We start from the raw sequence: 18,159 nt of genomic DNA, 5'->3' as shown, positions 1-18,159 counted from the left end.
ACCTGGACAGCAGAGGGAGCAAGGCACACAGCAGGTCACTGGGTCTGCATACACACCATACATTTAAAGCACATGACTTGCCCCAAAGGATTCTGGGAATGGAAGTTTTTAAGGGTGCTAGGAATTGTAGCTGTGTGAGGGGTAAACTACAGTTCCCAGGATTCTTGGGAGGGGGGGTCATGTGCTTTAATTGTGCTTAAAATGTATGGAGTGTATACAGACTTGGTCACTGTCTTCCCTGCTCTGGAGATTTGTATTACTATTTAAATTAAATTAATTCTTTCTGAATTTACACCTGCATGTGTAATTTAGCAAGTGCAGTTTTTAATGCCAATCTGGTTTCTTTCTTTCTTTCTTTCTTTCTTTCTTTCTTTCTTTCTTTCTTTCTTTCTTTCTTTCTGCTAGAGTGTAAGTAGCCAGCCTTAATCCCAGCGGGGGAAAGCATTTGAAGGTGGGCCTTGTACATGGATTTTTTTGAGAAGGACTTGGTTTGATGGCTTTTGCAAAACATTCTGCGGGCAAATGTAGCTGGCACCTTCTGTTTCCCCCTTGATGATGTATAGACAGTGTGGCAATGTTTCCCCACCATAGTTCATTTGCCAGAGCTCTGACCGGTCTGTTCTTATCTTCCTAAGAAATGACTGTGACTTTCCATGGAAAACCATTTTGAGGCAGACTAAAAGATTGTCGAGACAGGTGGATTTTCCAAACATTTCGGTTTGATCCTGTCTAGCGATGCAGGTTTTTTTTTTTAATACAGCCATCATTCATCACTCTTTTTTCGATTTTCACCCTCCAAATATATCTGAAGATTTTCCATTGGCTGCTCTGTTTGTCCAAAATTTTCTTGATTGATGTCCGGCTTTGGAGAGGGGAGATGAAAAAACAAAACCCAGAATTGAAAGCTGTGCAGCTTTAAATGCTTATCCTGCCCTCATAAATCACTGCCGAATATTTTAGCAATACTTCTGAATTCCTTTTTGTTTGTCGGGATCTTTCTGGCAATGAGACCTCCAGATGGAACACGAGGCTGCAGGTGCAGGAACATCAGAGCCACAAAGATTGAGGCCGTCATCTCCCTGGCCAGTTGTGTGATGGTGTGTTTGCAAAAACTAATCGAAATGGCATCAGCTTTTATTTTCCTGATGCCGTATCATGTTGCAAACCCTGGACTCACTTAACTGCTGTAAATCCTTCAGCATTCTTCTATTCTATTAAATGTTTGTGCCTTAGAGTGGTTTTTTTCTTACTGTCTAGATACCACAGATACAGTTTTCGAAAATACATCTCATTGATATCTAGACATTGTCTGTTTTGAAATTCCTTTATATTGTTTTCTCGTCCATGTAGGTTTTAGAAGTATCCTATTTTTTTTAAGATCTACCAATGTATTTGGTTGTTTCTTTTTTTTAAAAATGACGTGTTCAGGGCTGTCGCCAGTTTAACAGCATACTCATAGAATCATAGAATAGTAGAGTTGGAAGGGGCCTACAAGGCCATCGAGTCCAACCCCCTGCACAGTGCAGGAATCCAAATCAAAGCATTCCCGACAGATGGCTGTCCAGCTGCCTCTTGAATGCCTCCAGTGTCGGAGAGCCCACTACCTCTCTAGGTAATTGGTTCCATTGTCGTATGGCTCTAACAGTTAAGAAGTTTTTCCTGATGTCCAGTTGAAATCTGGCTTCCTGCAATCTGGCTTCCATTATTCAGTGTCCTGCACTCTGGGACAATTGAGAAGAGATCCCGGCCCTCCTCTATGTAACAACCTTTCATGTACTTGAAGAGTGCTATCATATCTCCTCTCAGTCTTCTCTTCTCCAGGCTAAGCATGCCCAGTTCTTTCAGTCTCTCCTCATAGGGCTTTGTTTCCAGTCCTCTGATCATCTTTGTTGCCCTCCTCTGAACCCATTCCAGTTTGTCTGCATCCTTCTTGAAGTGTGGAGACCAGAACTGGACGCAGTATTCAAGATGAGGCCTAACCAGTGCTGAATAGAGGGGAACTAGTACTTCACACGATTTGGAAACTATACTTCTGTTAATGGAGCCTAATATAGCATTTGCCTTTTTTGCAGCCACATCACACTGTTGGCTCATATTCAGCTTGTGATCAATGACAATTCCAAGATCCTTCTCACATGTCGTACTGCTGAGCCAAGTATCCCCCATCTTATAACTGTGTATTTGGTTTCTTTTTCCTAATTGTAGAACTTTGCATTTATCCCTGTTGAATTTCATTCTGTTGTTTTCAGCCCAATGATTTTGTTTCTGTCTTCCACGGTATTAGCTATGGCCCCCAACTTTGTATCATCTGCAAATTTGATAAGCATGCTTTGTACCTCCTCATCCAAGTCGTTAATAAAAATGTTAAAGTTCACTGGGCCCAGGACCAAGCCCTGTGGTACCCCACTTGTTACTTCTGCCCAGTTTGAGAAGGAACCATTGATAAACACTCTTTGAGTATGATTCTGGAGCCAACTGTGGATCCACCTGATAGCTGTTTCATCCAGCCCACATTTAGCCAGCTTGCTAATCAGAATATCATGGGGCACTTTGTCAAAAGCTTTGCTGAACTCGAGATATATTATGTCCACAGCATTCCCACAGTCTACAAGGGAGGTTACCCGATCAAAAAATGAGATGAGATTACTTTGGCAGGATTTGTTCTTCATAAATCCATGTTGGCTCCTAGTAATCACTGCATTGCTTTCAAGGTGCTTACAGATTGACTGCTTTATAATCTGCTCCAGATTTTTTCCAGGGATTGATGTTAGGCTGACTGGTCTGTAGTTCCCCGGTTCCTCCAGATTTGGCCTGACGAACATGCTGCTGATAATCAACAATATTTTGAATAAAACCTGAATCATCATTACTTTGAATGAAGAGTTTAAAATAAGCATCCCCTGATGAAGGCTATATAAGATTAGCCGAAATGCGTTGGGCTTTTTTTATACAATTTTAATTTACATAAATGGAATAAAACTGTGACTTTTTACTCAAGCTTTTTCGTCATTCTGGGCACCTCCCTCCATTCAACCATTTGTCTATCAATCTCAAGCTCCAATCCTGCCCCTTCTATTTCATGTTTCCCGGGAGAGTCATAGACCCCTTTTGGGGAGAAGACTGAGCCAAAGTAGGAATTGAGCACTTTTGCCTTTTCTTTGTCATCTGTTATCATTTTGCCATCCTCATTGAGTAGCTGTGCCACCATTTCTTTTCTCTGTCTTTTACTATGGACATACCTGAAGAAAGCTTTTTTGTTGCTTTTAGCATCCCTCGCTAGTCTCAGCTCGTTCTCAGCTTTAGCCTTCCTGACACCATCCCAGCAATTCCGTGATACCTGCCTGTACTCTTCCTTTACGGCCTGGCCTTCTTTCCACTTCCTGTATGTGTTCTTTTTTGTTTTCAGGCCATCTCTAAGCTTTTTGTGAAGCCACATTGGTTTTTTCTGTTGTGTCCCCCCTTTTTTCCTTGTTGGAATTGCTTGCCATTGCGCTTTTAGAATTTCTTTTTTTAGAAACTTCCACCCATCTTGGACTCCTTTTCTCATTAGGGTGGCTTGCCATGGAACTGTGCTTACAATTGTTCTGAGTTTATTAAAATCAGCTTTCCTGAAGTCCAGGGTGTGTGTATGGCTATCATGGAATTGTAGAGTTGCAAGGGGCCTATAAGGCCATTGAGTCCAACCCCCTGCTTGATGCAGGAATCCAACTTAAAGCACACCCGACATGTGGCTGGCCAGCTGCCTCTTGAATGCTTCCAGTGTTGGAGAGCCCACCAGCTCCCTAGGTCATTGGTTCCATTGTCATACTGCTCTAACAATATGTTTTTCCTGATGTTCAGCCAAAATCTGCCTTCCTGTAACCTGAGCCCATTATTCCAAGTCCTGAACTCTGGAATGATTGAGAAGAGATCCTGGCATTCCTCTGTCTGATGACCTTTCAAATACTTGAAGAATGCTGTCATATCTCTCCCTCAGTCTTCTTTTCTCAAGGCTAAAACATGCCCAGTTCTTTCACTTTATCCCGATAGGGCTTTGTTTCCAATCCTCTGATCATCCTTGTTGCCCTTCTATGAACCTGTTCCAATGAGTCTGCATCCTTCTTAAAGTGTGATGTCCACAACTGGATGCAGTACTTAAGATGAAGTCTAACCAGTGCTGAGTAGAGGGGAACTAATACTTCACACAATTTGGAAACTGTACTTCTATTAATGCAGTCTAAAATAGCATTTGCCTTTTTTGTAACCACATTGCACTGTTAGCTCATATGTAGCTTGTGATCAACAACAATTCCAAGATCCTTCTTGCATGTAGTATTGCTGAGCCAAGTATCCCCTCTCTTGTAACTGTGCATTTGGTTTCTTTTTCCTAGGGATAGAACTTTGCACTTGTCCCTATTAAATTTCATTCTGTTGTTTTCAACAGCCTATCAAGACCCCTTTGAATTTTGTTTCTGTCTTCAAGGGGTATAAGCTATCATCTGCAAACTTAAACTGATAAGCATTCCCTGCACCTCCTCATCCAAATCATTAATAAACTTGTTGAAGAGCACTTGGCCCAGGACCAAGCCCTGCGGTACCCCACTCATTACCTCTCCCCACTTTGAGAAGGAACCATTAATAAGCAGTCTTTCAGTACAATTCTGTAGCCAACTGTGGATCCACCTGACGGTTGTTCTATCCAGCCCACATTTAGCTAGCTTGCTGATCCATCACTGGAAGCATTCAAGAGGCAGCTGGACAGCCACCTGTCGGGTATGCTTTAATTTGGATTCCTGCATTGAGCAGGAAGTTGGACTTGATTGCCTTATAAGCCCCTTCATACTCAATTCTATAATTTTATGATTCTATTCAGAATATCATGGAGCACTTTGTGAAAAGGTTTGTTGAAGTTAAGATATATTATGTCCACAGCATTCCCACAGTCTTCCCGCTCAGATCAAAAAATGAGGTTAGTTTGGCAAGTTTTGTTCTTGACAAATCCATGTTGGCACCTCCTAATCACTGCATTGTTTTCAAGGTCCTTACAGACTGACCTCTTTATTATCTGCTCCAGAATTTTCCCAGAGATTGATTTCAGACTGCCTGGTTTGTAGTTCCCAGGTTCCTCCTTTTTGCTATTTTTGAAGATAGGAACATTAGCCTTCCTCCAGTCATCCAGCACTTCACCTGTTCTTCATGATTTTGCAAAGAGAATAGACAGTAGTTCTGAGAGCTCTTCAGCCAGTTCCTTCATTACTCTAAGATGCAGTTCATTGGGCCCTGGAGATTTGAACTCTTTCAAAGTGATTAGGTATTCCTTGATCATTTGTCTATCAATCTCAAGCTGCGGTTCTGCCCTGTCAACCTGTTCTCCATGTTTGCCAAGGGGATCTATGCATGTATACTCAAAAGTAAGTCCCATTGTGTTAAATGTGCTTTAGGATTGCAGCCTAAAAGAATGTGTAATTTGATTAGTCAGCTGTTTTTTGTCCAATACATTGACCATTCTTCAATTAAACTTACATAAGCCTGCATATTACCAGGTTATATAGGACTGCCCAGCTCCTTGATTACTGCTTCTTAAAATTCTTCTGTGCCCACAGTCATTGCAACAAGTGGCAGACAACATCTGCCTTTGCTTTCCCCATCACCACCCTTGCCTTCTCTGTTTCCCCAGCCTATCACTGTAAAAGCAGGCACCTGCCTGGCTTTCCACAGCCTGTTGTCATAGTGTGCGCCAGTGGCAGTTTCCACCTTGGATGCTGCTGCTGCTGCTAAGGGAGGCCATGGATGGATGCACAGTGTCCAGTTTTCCATTCACAGTCCCATGCTGAGCTGTCAGGTTTTGGCAAGCCTTTGTTGTTAGAACGTCTAGCATTTCCAGGGTTCACGCATCCTCCAGGATAAGGAGCCAGGTTCATCCAATGGGGAGGTCAGAGAAGGGTCACAGACAACCAAGGCACATCGTAGCAAACACCCAGTGAGATAGGCCTGAGCACACACTGTGTGTTTTTGCAGGACTTATCTTACCCGGCCCGTCACTCTGTGAAAGAACATCTGCTTTGTATGCTTTTGATCTCTGGCATCTCAGTTTAAAGCTGAGATGAGGAACATCTGTGGCCCTCCAGATGTTGTTGGGCTCCAAGTTCCATCATCCCCAGCCAGCTTGGCCAAGAGTCAGGGATCCTGGGAGATGTAGTCCAGTAACATGGGTAGAAGGGCCATAGCTCAGTGGCAGAGCATCTGCTTTGCATGCAGAAGGTCCCAGGTTCAATCTGTGGCATCTCCAGGTAGGGCTGGGAGAGACTCCTGTCTGAAATCTTGGACAGCCACTGCCAGTCAGTGTAGACAATACTGAGCTAGATGGACCAATGGCCTGATTCAGTTAAGGCAGCTTCCTATGTTCCTCTGCAGGGCCACAGTTTCCCATTCCTTGTTTATAGGTTCTGAGGTGGATAAGGAAGACCTCTGCTTGAAACCATGGTGAGCCTGTGGCTCAGCACCATGAACCAGACCACATTCACACCGTACATTTTCCCCACTATTATTCTACTTTTAACAGCCATGGCTTCTCCCAGATAATCCTGGGTAGGAGTGTTTGTGAAGGGTGCTGAGAGTTGTTAGGAGACCCCTTACAATTTCCAGAGTTCTCTTGGAAGAGGGAGTAACTGTTCAACCACTTGGGGAATTGTAGCTTTGTGAGGACTCAGCACCCTTCACAAAATATCCTTCCCAGGGTTCTTTGGGGAAAGCCATGGCTGCTTAAAGTGGAATAATTGTGGAATAAATGTATGGTGTGGATGTGGCCAGTACTGGCCTTAAGTCAGGGGTAGGGAACTGGAACTGGCTGGTGGGTCAGATCCTTATCTCCCCCACCCCACCCACTTCAGGCCACATTTTACAGGTGACCTCTTTTTGCCCATGTGGTTTAAAATCAAAATCACAGTGCTTTGCAAATCCCATTGATCAGCTGATTGTCAGGGCGTGCAATGCTTCACGGGGCTGCCTTCAGGGGCAAACCCCATTTTGGCCCAGCTGCACTTTTACCTGCCCGACAGCTATGGGTAGGTGGATGTGGCTTGGCATGGCTTTGGCTAAATGGCCTTGTGGGCCCAGACGATATTGCATCAGCCCCCGTGGAGCACCAGATAAACTCGAAACTGCTGATTAAGGAAGCAATCTCTTCAAGTGATTCTGAGGAACGTGAATGTCAAGAGTGCCTTTGGCTAACATCTCTGGGAAAAAAGAAATGGCGTCTCTTGTTGGAGGACAGGGCCTTGGTTCTTACCAACTATCCCAAACCATATGGCAGGTTGTTGCAGTGGGACCGAAAAATCCATCTACTGAAGCTTTTACCAGTGGCCATCAAGACCTCGTTGGAGCTTGGCTCAATCAAGAAGATTGAATACCTCTTTGATAACACAACAACGGCCAGAGCCCTTGTATCTTTCACCTCAGCTTCATTTATGGACTTGGTTTACTCTCATAAGGAGGGGTTTCAAAATAAAGGCATTGGGGTTACAAGGTACTTCAGAGATTATTCGCCTCCCTTGCCGTTGATTTCTCGCAGGAAGGAGACATGTTTTTCTCCCCCAATCTCGGAAAAGGAGGAATTTCAAATGAGAGCACCTGCCAATTGCCTTAACCCCTCTCTGACTGTAACAACTGAAAACCCTGACTCTCCTATCCCAGATGTATTAAATCCAATGGATAAGTTGGAGCGGGTAAATTTCCCCCAGAACGTTATGACCTCGACCATTGGGAATTACTGCCCAGAAGAAGTTTTACTCATCAACACTTTTGCGGTGTTACCTGAAAAGGGACAACGTAAGATTTTGAACTGTTTGTCATCTTTGAAAGATACCCTCACGAACTTGTCCAATTGCGGATGATACGAAACTGGGAGGGATAGCTAACACAATGGAAGACAGGAATAAAATCCAAAGGGACCTGGATAGACTAGAAAATTGGGCTGAAATTAATAAAATGACATTAAATAAAGACAAATGCAGGATTCTGCATTTAGGCCACAAAAACAAAATGCATGGGTACAGGATGGGAAATACCCGGCTTAGCAGTAGTGCGTGTGAGAAGGACCTTGGAATTGTAGTGGATCGCAAGTTGAACATGACCCAGCAGTGTGATGCTGCGGCAAAAAAGGCAAATGCGGTTTTGGGCTGCATAAACAGAGCTATAGTTTCCAGGTCGAGGGAAGTAATAGTCCCACTATATTCTGCATTAGTCAGGCCTCATCTGCAATACTGCGTTCAGTTCTGGGCACCTCATTTTAAGAAAGATATGGACAAGTTAGAGTGGGTTCAGAAGAGGGCGATGAGGATGATAGCCGGTATGGAGAACAAGTCTTATGAGGAAAGGTTGAAGGAACTTGGCATGTTTAGTCTGGTGAAGAGAAGGCTGAGGGGTATGATTGCACTCTTTAAGTACCTGAAGGGCTGTCACATAGAGGAGGGTACAGATTTGTTCACTGCTGCCCCAGAGGGTAGGACTAGGTCTAATGGTTTTAAGTTGCAGGAGCATAGATTCAGATTGGACATTAGAAGGAACTTCTTGACAGTAAGGACAGTTTGGCAATGGAACCGACTGCCTAGGGAGTTGGTGGGATCCCCTTTGCTGGATGTCTTCAAGCAGAGGCTGGACAGCTATCTGCGGAAGATGCTCTAGCTGTGGATTTCCTGCTGTGAGCAGGGGGTTGGACTCGATGACCTACAAGGCCCCTTCCAACTCTATGATTCTATGATTCTATGATTCTAATAGTAAATTCAAGCAGAATGACCCCAGCAGAGCAATGCCCGTTACCACAGCTATTTTAAATTCTTTTTCATCTGAGAACTATATTGAGACTGTTCATTCCACCCCTACCCTGTCTAGTGTTTGTTCTCAAAGGGTATCTTTGAACACCAGTTTCGACTCATCTTGGTCTGACTTGGAGAATACAGAACAGGAGTCGTCAGCTAGTTGTCGAGGACCGGTCCTGTTAACTTCGCTAGCTCCTCTGATTTCCCCCTAATGTTTGTAGGCTGACACATACCTTTCCTTCTCCCTGACTGCCTCTGCCCCACTCCCCTAGTATAAGATGGTCATTTAAGTTTGTGGATAAGTGGGCAAAGGAGGGGATCCATGGGGTGAAGGAGGGAATCCAAGGGGCTGCCATTAATGTTGTTGAAGGCAGAGGGAGATACGAAGTAGGGAGACAGCCATGCTATCAAGGGAGGGTAGAGTGTAACTGATTGTTGATAACCCCCAAGCTGTCCTCCCGCTCAAATAACCTGGATGGCCTCGGTGACAGTGCCCCTGGGTTAAAACTGCTGCTGGTGAATGCCAGGTCAGTGAATGGAAAATCCAGCCCTCCCTGGATCCCTCTTTACTAGGTAACTACCGGCCAGTCTCCAATATTCCATTTTTAAGCAAGATAATAGAGCGTGTGGTGGTCGCCCAACTCCAGAGATTCCTGGATGGTACGGATTATCTGGATCCATTTCAATCTGGTTTCAGGCCTGGCTATGGGAGAGAGACGGCTTTGGTTGCCTTGGTGGATGACCTACGCAGAGAACTGGACAGGGGGAGTGTGTCTTTGCTGGTTCTACTGGACCTCTCAGCAGCTTTCGATACCATCGATCATGGTATCCTTCTGGGCCGCCTTGCTGAGATGGGACTTGGGGGCATTGTGTTACAGTGGCTCCAGTCCTTCCTGGAGGACCGAACCCAGAAGGTGGTACTGGGGGACTCCTGCTCGACCCCCTGGCCATTGACCTATGGGGTCCCTCAGGGTTCAGTTTTGTCCCCCATGTTATTTAACATCTACATGAAACCGCTGGGAGAGGTTGTCCGGGGTTTTGGGGTTCGGTGCCATCAGTATGCTGATGACACTCAACTCTATTTCTCTTTTCCACCTGAAGCCAAGGAAGCCGTACAGGTCCTAAACCAGTGTCTGGCATCAGTGATGGACTGGATGAGGGCAAACAAGTTGAGATTAAATCCTGACAAAACAGAGGTACTCCTGGTCAGTCGGAGGGCAGATCAGGGAATAGGGATTCAACCGGTGCTGGATGGGGTCACACTCCCCCTGAAGTCTCAGGTTCACAGTTTGGGTGTACTCCTTGACTCAGCTTTGAATTTGGAGGCCCAGATTGCTGCTGTATCCAGGAGCGCATTTGCCCAAGTAAAACTGGTGCGCCAGCTGCGCCCATTCCTGGAGCTGCCTGATCTGACTAGGGTGATGCATGCCCTGGTTACATCCCGCTTAGACTACTGTAACACGCTGTACGTGGGGCTGCCTTTGAAGACTGTTTGGAAACTTAAATTGGTACAAAGAGCTGCAGCCAGAGTGCTAACCGGGGCTGGTTACAGTCACCATACAACTCCCCTGTTACAACAGCTCCACTGGCTGCCAATTTGTTTCCGGTCACAATTCAAAGTGGTGGTTTTGACCTACAAAGCCCTATACGGCTCAGGTCCAGGTTATTTGACAGTTCGTATCTCCCTACATGAATCTGTCCGGGATTTGAGATCTTCAGGTGAGGCCCTTCTTGTGTTCCCCACACCTTCGCAAGCACATATGACGCGGACATGAGATAGGGCCTTTTCGGTGGCCGCCTCTAGGCTGTGGAACTCCCTTCCGAGTGAGGTGCAATCAGCTCCCTCCTTGCCGTCTTTCTGGCAACAAGTAAAGACTGTTTTATTTCAACGGGCATTTGGGATAGAGAACGACCAGGATTAAGTGTCATAGGTTTGGTGACTACATTATATGATTTTATTATTTTAAATTGTCCGCTGTTTTTAACCTATGTTTTATGGTTTTAATTTTTCTCATAGTTTAATTCTTTTTTAATAGTTTACTTCTGTATGTTTTAATTGGTGTTTTTAGTTGTAAGCCGCTCTGAGTCCTATTGGATAAAGGGCGGGGTAGAAATAAAGTTTATTATTATATTATTATCTAAGGTGCCTTAGATGACTCACTAGGCAGAACTGATTGCTCAGTGGCACAACACATTTAGTCCTTTGTATCTGCAGTTAAAGATTCAGGTAGCGGGAAGATGTACAGCTGCTGCCAGTCAAAGTGGACAATACTTGCCTAGCTGGGTCAGTAGCAGCAGATCTCCAGGTCCTTCTAGTAATGCTGCTTAAGGGAGTATAGTGTAGTGGTTAGAGTGTTAGACTACGGGTTCAAATCTTCACTCAGCCATGAAGCTCCATGGGCTTGGGTCAAATCTTGGGTCAGTCATTACATATTATTAACCATTACACTTCACGTCGAACCTACACGTGCAGCAGAATGAAGTGGTATAGTCCTGAGGTTGCAGAAAAGGCTGTATCACCAGACCACAGGTGGAGAATTACATCATAGTGGAGGGGGAAAACCCTCCCTGGAAGCTGAAAACTGGCACCCAGGGGTAGCAGACTGGGTGAGAACCATTCCCCCTGATGTGCTCAGCTTCTAATTGCTGAGGGTTCATTTTGCTTGTTTTTAAAATGTGGAGTGATTGAAAAATAGCATCTCCCTGTCTAAAGTGATACAGTGCACTCTGCTCTGTTGTTCTTGGCTGCAAGCACAGTTCCAGCCTGAAGAAGAATTACTCCTGGTGGCTTGGTCCAGTCTGTTGTGCTCCTGGGCCATTAACAGACAGAGAGATGCCCTGCCTCCTTCTTGTTCCTGGGCTCCATAAGATGATTGCATGCTCTCAAGTTGCTGATGTACACAGGAAGCTGCCCTATATTGAGTCAGAGCATTTGGTCCATCTAGCTCAGTACTGTTTACACTGCCTGGCAGTAGCTCTCTGGGGTTTCCTGCAGGGAACACTCCCAGCCCTACTTAGAGCTGCCAGGAATTAAACCTGGGACCTTCTGCATGCCAAGCAGATGCTCTGCCACTGAGCTACTGCCCTTTCTCACCTGCTATCCCTCTTCCTTTGTTACATGCTGAAGCCAGCCTCAGCCAATCCATAAATTAGCAAGAATCTGTCCAGTACTCACATCCCAGTAGTTGCCTGCCAGCTGTTTATACAGCCAGCATGGATTTTTCACATTCCGCAATGTTAAATGGAAAATACCCCCACATGCCATTCTGATTCTTCCCATAAGCTCATTTCAAAACAAAACCTTACAAAACTTATAGTTCTGAACTCAGAAACGCTTGCTTAACAACCCTGTCAATTTTCATGGTGATACACAAAACAGTCAGAGAGAATCGAGAGTTGAAAGTCTAAAAAGAGAGAGAAAAACCTCAGAGCCCTTTTGGACTTTTTTCTGCCAGAGTTCTCATAATTTGTTGAAATTCATTAAAAATCAGCCATGTTCACAGAGTACCTGTAATCCTAATACTGACGCTGCCCCATACTCTGACCTTCATATACTGCAGTTTAAAAGTTAAAAAAATGCCTGGTTGATTTTTAATTAATTTAAGAAATTTTGGCTGGAAGCCTATTATAACGCGGGGCATGCTCAGTAAGGACCAACTGTCAGTGTTCTAAAAGCCTCACAGCTGCTGGGCTTGGCTAATAAGAGGGCCATACCCACACCAGACTTGATTTCACTTGAGACAGTCATGGCTTCCCTCAAAGAATCCTGGGAAGTGTAGTTTGTGAAGGGTGCTGAGAGGAGACTCCTATTCTCCTGAGAGAATGGTTAACAGTCAGCCACTCTGATTGAAGGTCTGTGAGAGGAACAGGGCATCTCCTAGCAATTCTCAGCACCCTTCACTAACTACACTTCCCAGGATTCTTTGAGAGAAGCCATGATTGGCTTTGAGCCATGGCTTTGAGAGAAGCCATGATAAATTCTTTTAAATTGTTTTTAAAAGATGTGTTTTTAAATTTGTATATTTGTTTTTAATGTTTTTAGTTATTGTAAACCGCCCAGAGAGCTTCGGCTATGGGGCGGTATATAAATACACTAAATAAATAGATAAATAAATAATGATTGTCCAAAGTGTAATAGAGGCCTGGTGTGGATGTGGCCAGGGACAGCTTTGTTTTAAATTTGGGTGGGAGGTAGGGTTGCCAGGTTCAGGGCCTGATCCTGATCCTGTATCTTTAGGAGAAGAGAAAGTCAGCCAAGTGCAGGTGTTCTTGCAACAATGTAATGGGAAAAACCACAAGGTAGAATTCTCCCTTCCCCCTGCCCCACTTTGAAAGATACAGAAGACATGTTGGTTGCCAGGCCCAGCCTGGTCAATTTTACCTATCCTAATCATGATTGCATAGGAGTATATCCGATTCAACTCAATAATCATACAAATGATCAGACCTGCCTTTTCCCTCCTTCCCCTTTCCTCTCCCTTCCTCCTCCCCTCCCCTCTTCCTTCTTCCTCCTCCCCTGCCCACTCCATCCCTCCATCCCTCCCCCCCGGTCAGTTTTACCTATCCTAAGCATGATTGCACGGGAGTAAATCCCACTGAACTCAATAAACATGCAAATGACCACATCTGTCCTTCTTCTCCCCTCCCCCTCCTGCCTGCTCCCATCCCAGTCCTCCCGTCTCTTTTCCACCCCTCCCTCCTCCCCCTCCTCCCTTCCCCATCCCTTGTGGTCAGTTTCACCTATCCTAAGCATGACTGTCGTGTGTGTGTGTGTAAATCCCACTTAACTCAATAAGCATGCAAATGATCAATCCATTCTCAGCAAACTTGCGCAGGATCCCATTTCTTACCTCCCGGATTAAAAAGCAGAGAAATTCACTAATACTCAAAAAACCTTGCGGTTTAAGAATGTACCTATAGCCCACAGATATTTCTATCAAACTTTAAAAAGCAGGGAAATTGGGCAGCTATAGTGAATGCACCAGGGGAGCAGGAGACCTGAACTCCTCTCTGAGATATTGGACTGCCTTACAAAGTTGTCAAAATGCAAACACAATTTGGGTTGGTCTTTCACAGTCCAATCCACTTGCTGTGTAGCTTGGAAGAATTTGGTAATATGTGCCTCTGAGCATATGGTGAGTGGTCGCAACACCTGTAATCAGCCCAAATAATAGAAAGAAGATATGACCTGTGCTGATCTTGTTTTAGCTGGGAGGAAGCAACATTATTAAGGCAGTTGATATAGTTGAGATGGTGGGACTTCCCAGGAGGATTGCTCCGCCTGTGACTGCCTCTGAGATGAGGTCCCGTCTCAGAGGAAGCTTTTTCAGTTTTAAAACTAGTCAGAAGAATTTTTTTACTGGTAAAAACTTTCTCCCAGGCAAGGGAGAAACGAAGAGATCACCCACAGAAGCTTCGTTGTGTTTGTTGGGGACTGGAATTCATCAGGATTGCCTATGAACGAAGGTGTAGCCAGCAGCGTCGGACGGAGTCAGGGAATTCAAGCAAGCTCAAACTGACTAAGCGAGACTTTTTTTTTCTTTAAAGAAAAACGGATTAACAGGCAAGCATTCTTCTGTCTACTCTTATCATTCTTATCATTGTTACAGTAAAAGAGATTTGTTAAAGAATCAGCAACAAAGAATCCCTGGGTGAGTTATACCTTTCTCTTTTATACACGGAATTAAGGAGGAAGAAAATCGAAATAGCTTATCTTTGTTTTTATTGCAAAAAGCTGGCATGGAATTGAGCATTATAAAGATATAAACGGATGAGGGGCATCTAATCTGAGGAGGAAAAATCTGATTAATATGAACATTTGAGTATTATATGTCTGGGACTATTTTTTCTGGTCTACTTTATTTTGACGAATCTGCTTATTCTTTATGCCACTAACTATTTTGATGCTGTGAACTAAATTTGTTTTGCACTCTTGGTAACATAAGAGATAAGGCAGTTTGTGCTGTCTAGAAGATGATGTCGACAGGCTTGGAATATTAACTCCTTTGTTGCTGGAAAAAGAAATAAATTGCTCTTTGCTTGGGAATAGTGGCTATATTGGAAATTGAAGGGTTTTTTTTCCGGTCTTAAGAATGACAATCAAGAAAGTGGCCGAGACCCTGGATGTACAGGAAGGGGTTCTCTCTCTAAATATGTTTCAGAAAATAATGGATGAGATTAAGATAACGAAACAAGAATTGAGACAGGGCAGACAAGAGATGAAAATTGAATTTGGCAAAATGAAACAGGAGCTGAAAGAAATAAAGGATTCTATGAGAAAAGAAGATATAACTGGACAAGCAACAGAAGATGAAAGAAAAATTAAAGAGAAGGTGCAAGTCCTGGAGATTGGAATAGATATATCAAATGTGGAATTGGAAAAAGATTTGGATTTTATGGCTGTGATGGATCCTAGTGACAAAGATTATTGTTTGGAATTCAGCGCTGTCTCTGAAGGAATTGGTGAAGATATCAGAGATAAATTTATCAGTGTTTCAAAAAAATTCCTGGATTGGAATGATCTGATGGAACCTGAAATAGAGAAAGTTTATAGAATTAATTCCAGATATGTGACAATGGAAAAACTCTCAAGAGATGTGCTAGTGCATTCCGTAAAAAAGAGGAACAGAGATATGACTTTACAACAATATTTCAGTAACACAGTCAGAATTGATGGCAAGGAAATATTTGTGATGAAGGAAATTCCTATCAGACTCTTACTATATGACTATGACAGCAGGATTATGTGTGCAAGGATGGATGATGGAAGATGGAACTAACACTGATAATGGAAGAATAGCTGTTGAAATTACTGGATTTACTAGACTTGAACAGATGGATTAATTGACATGCCTATTTGGAGAAAAATCGATAGATATATTCCTCAAGGACTGGAAACCTCTCTTTGACTTTTTGTGGAAAGAATAAAATGAAATGATGTTAATGAGATTTAATGATTAATCAAGATAACTACTGGAGGAAAGTGATTCTGTAATATATTAAGGGACAGGTTTGTTATATACTATAGACCTATAGCTGATTTATGACAAATCGGAAGTCAATATTTTTTATTGTATTAGTTATTAATTTGTTCTTTTTGTTTTGTTTTGTTTTGTTTTTGAAATCTTGAATAAAAAAATTTATGAAAAAAAAAAGATATAGTTGAGATGGTCACTTTAAATATGTCTGATTTACTTTGCAATTTTAGTGAAGTTTCCTATAGGAAATCATTTTCTTTTGCTTTTGTTTCTATGAATATGTGAAGTACAGCAACACTTTGCAAAATTTATACTAAAAAAGCTCCAAACATAATTGTGGAATAATGGCACTGACTTCTGCAGAATCGTCTCCAGTGGACCTCAGATGTATCTCAGTTTGCACAAGATAAGACAGTGGGAGGTGAAATATATTCTAGCAAAATTCTAGATGTGCTCTATGTTTTTAATTGATCGTGAACACCTTGCCTTAAATAAAGTGGTTTAAACATAGCAGGCTGAAAACATTCATCCTCTTTTTTCCAACACCTAGAGTCATTGCTGAAGTAGCAACATATTGTGATCAATCTGATTTTACATCAAACTGCAGTTTCAGATTCAACTGTTAATGCACCCAAAATAGAAATAGAACATAACCTCCAATATAAAACACAAAAGGCTGTCTTCACCATCACATGACAATGACCAATAAAAAGGCTTTGAAATTAATAAAAATACATTTGACACAGATTTCTAGGATGAATAAGGAGGGGGGAAATTTTCTGGTTTAGATTCTCTGTAGAAACATTAGTAACACAGAAAAGAAGCAAAGTAAGAAGAACACTAACAAACATACAAAAATATAATTCTTCATTTTTGGAGATGGCAGGTGTTGCCACCACTCACCATATGCTCAGAGGCACATGCTACCAAATTCTTCCAAGCTACACAGCAAGTGGATTGGACTGTGAAAGACCAACCCAAATTGTGTTTGCATTTTGACAACTTTGTAGGGCAGTCCAATATCTCAGAGAGGAGTTCAGGTCTCCTGCTCCCTTGGTGCATTCACTATAAGCTGCCCAATTTCCCTACTTTTTAAAGTTTGATAGAAATATGTGTGGGCTATAGGTACATTCTTAAACCGCAAGGTTTTTTGCATATTAGTGAATTACCATATATGTGGTCCCGCTTTTCAGTGTTGGCTTTTATTATATGGTTTACGTAAGGTGACAGGGATGACACGTGGGACCTGCAACAAAATGTTGCAGTGTAGAGTGCTCCTGCTCAGTGTTCCAGCCAATCACCCATGCCGTTTTCCAGGATACTCCATTTCATTTCCTCCCCTCCTCCAATAGTTAGTCAGTAACCTGTGGCCATTGAGCATGCTCTGTCTTCATTGGCCTGTTTTGGGGTGGCTGTTTTTTCCTCCTAAAATATTGTTGTATGTCTGCAAAACTGAGGTTCTCTCCAGCACGCTCATACTTCCCTCTTGTTTATGGATGGTGCCTAGGAATGGGCAAATCTGTCCATTTCAGTTTCTCATTTTTCCAATCTTAAATTCTCTACATTTCCACATCAGTCTGAGATATTTTTTTTTAAAGTCCTCAGGTAAATTCATCAGCTTTGCAGTGTGAATTTCTCATAACATGCACATTTTTGCAAGCAACTTCCCCTCATATAATGCAATTTTTGTATGTTATTTGCACTTTAATGCACATTTTACCATAGTAAAATGCATTTTTGCACACATTACTTGGCTGGAGAACTGTATTACAAAATTCAGAGTAAGGCCAATTTCAAGGTGGCTGTGTTTTGATTTGCATATTGTTTTTGGAAGTGTGAATTATGTTTGGCTATAAATGCAAACTGAACCGATTTTCTCCCCATCCCTAATGCTGCCTTTTTCTGGCAGGGCTGGTCCAAGATGATTTGTTGCCTGGGGTGAAGCAGGTTAGCACCCCTTCTCCAAGGCAAGGTGCATAGTACGTACCCAAGACTAGCCAAGTTATTTTGGCACCTGATGCAGAAAGTCCCACAGGAACCTCTCCCAATTCCGTGGTGATAATAATGAATTAAATAACTTAACAAATTGCTGCCCTTTCATGACACCCAAAATCAGCTCCTGCTTCATTCTGCCTAATGGTGAGGCTTTGGCTGCATGAAGATCAGCACTCAGAGAGTGGGGCTTGCTGCCGGCATATAGAAGGATGCCCTCTGTTTGCTCTTTGTAATCGCTGTCCGCTTCCTTGTCTCCTCTCAGAGTTTATCAACACCCTTTCCTGGCAAGGAAGGCAAGGCGAGTGCCCTTTTCCCCTTTGCTATAAGCAAACATTGGAGTGTTTGTTTACGGCTTAACCACCCAGCCCATGAATTTGTGTGTCGGCTTCTGC

At 43.1% G+C, this 18,159-nt stretch overlaps 1 protein-coding gene and 1 non-coding gene across 4 annotated transcripts in view; one reads left to right on the top strand and one right to left on the bottom strand.

Moving 5' to 3' along the window:
• PRKAR1B (protein kinase cAMP-dependent type I regulatory subunit beta) overlaps positions 1-18,159 on the top strand; it is a 217,272-nt gene that overhangs the window by 129,882 nt on the left and 69,231 nt on the right. The window lies entirely within an intron of this gene.
• Positions 11,811-11,882, bottom strand: TRNAA-GGC (transfer RNA alanine (anticodon GGC)). The gene has a single exon. It is a non-coding gene; the product is annotated as a tRNA-Ala (tRNA).

Source organism: Rhineura floridana, chromosome 17 (genome assembly GCF_030035675.1).
Source record: "Rhineura floridana isolate rRhiFlo1 chromosome 17, rRhiFlo1.hap2, whole genome shotgun sequence".
Taxonomy (NCBI): Eukaryota; Metazoa; Chordata; class Lepidosauria; order Squamata; family Rhineuridae; genus Rhineura; species Rhineura floridana.
This window is presented reverse-complemented; position numbering and strand designations above follow the sequence as displayed.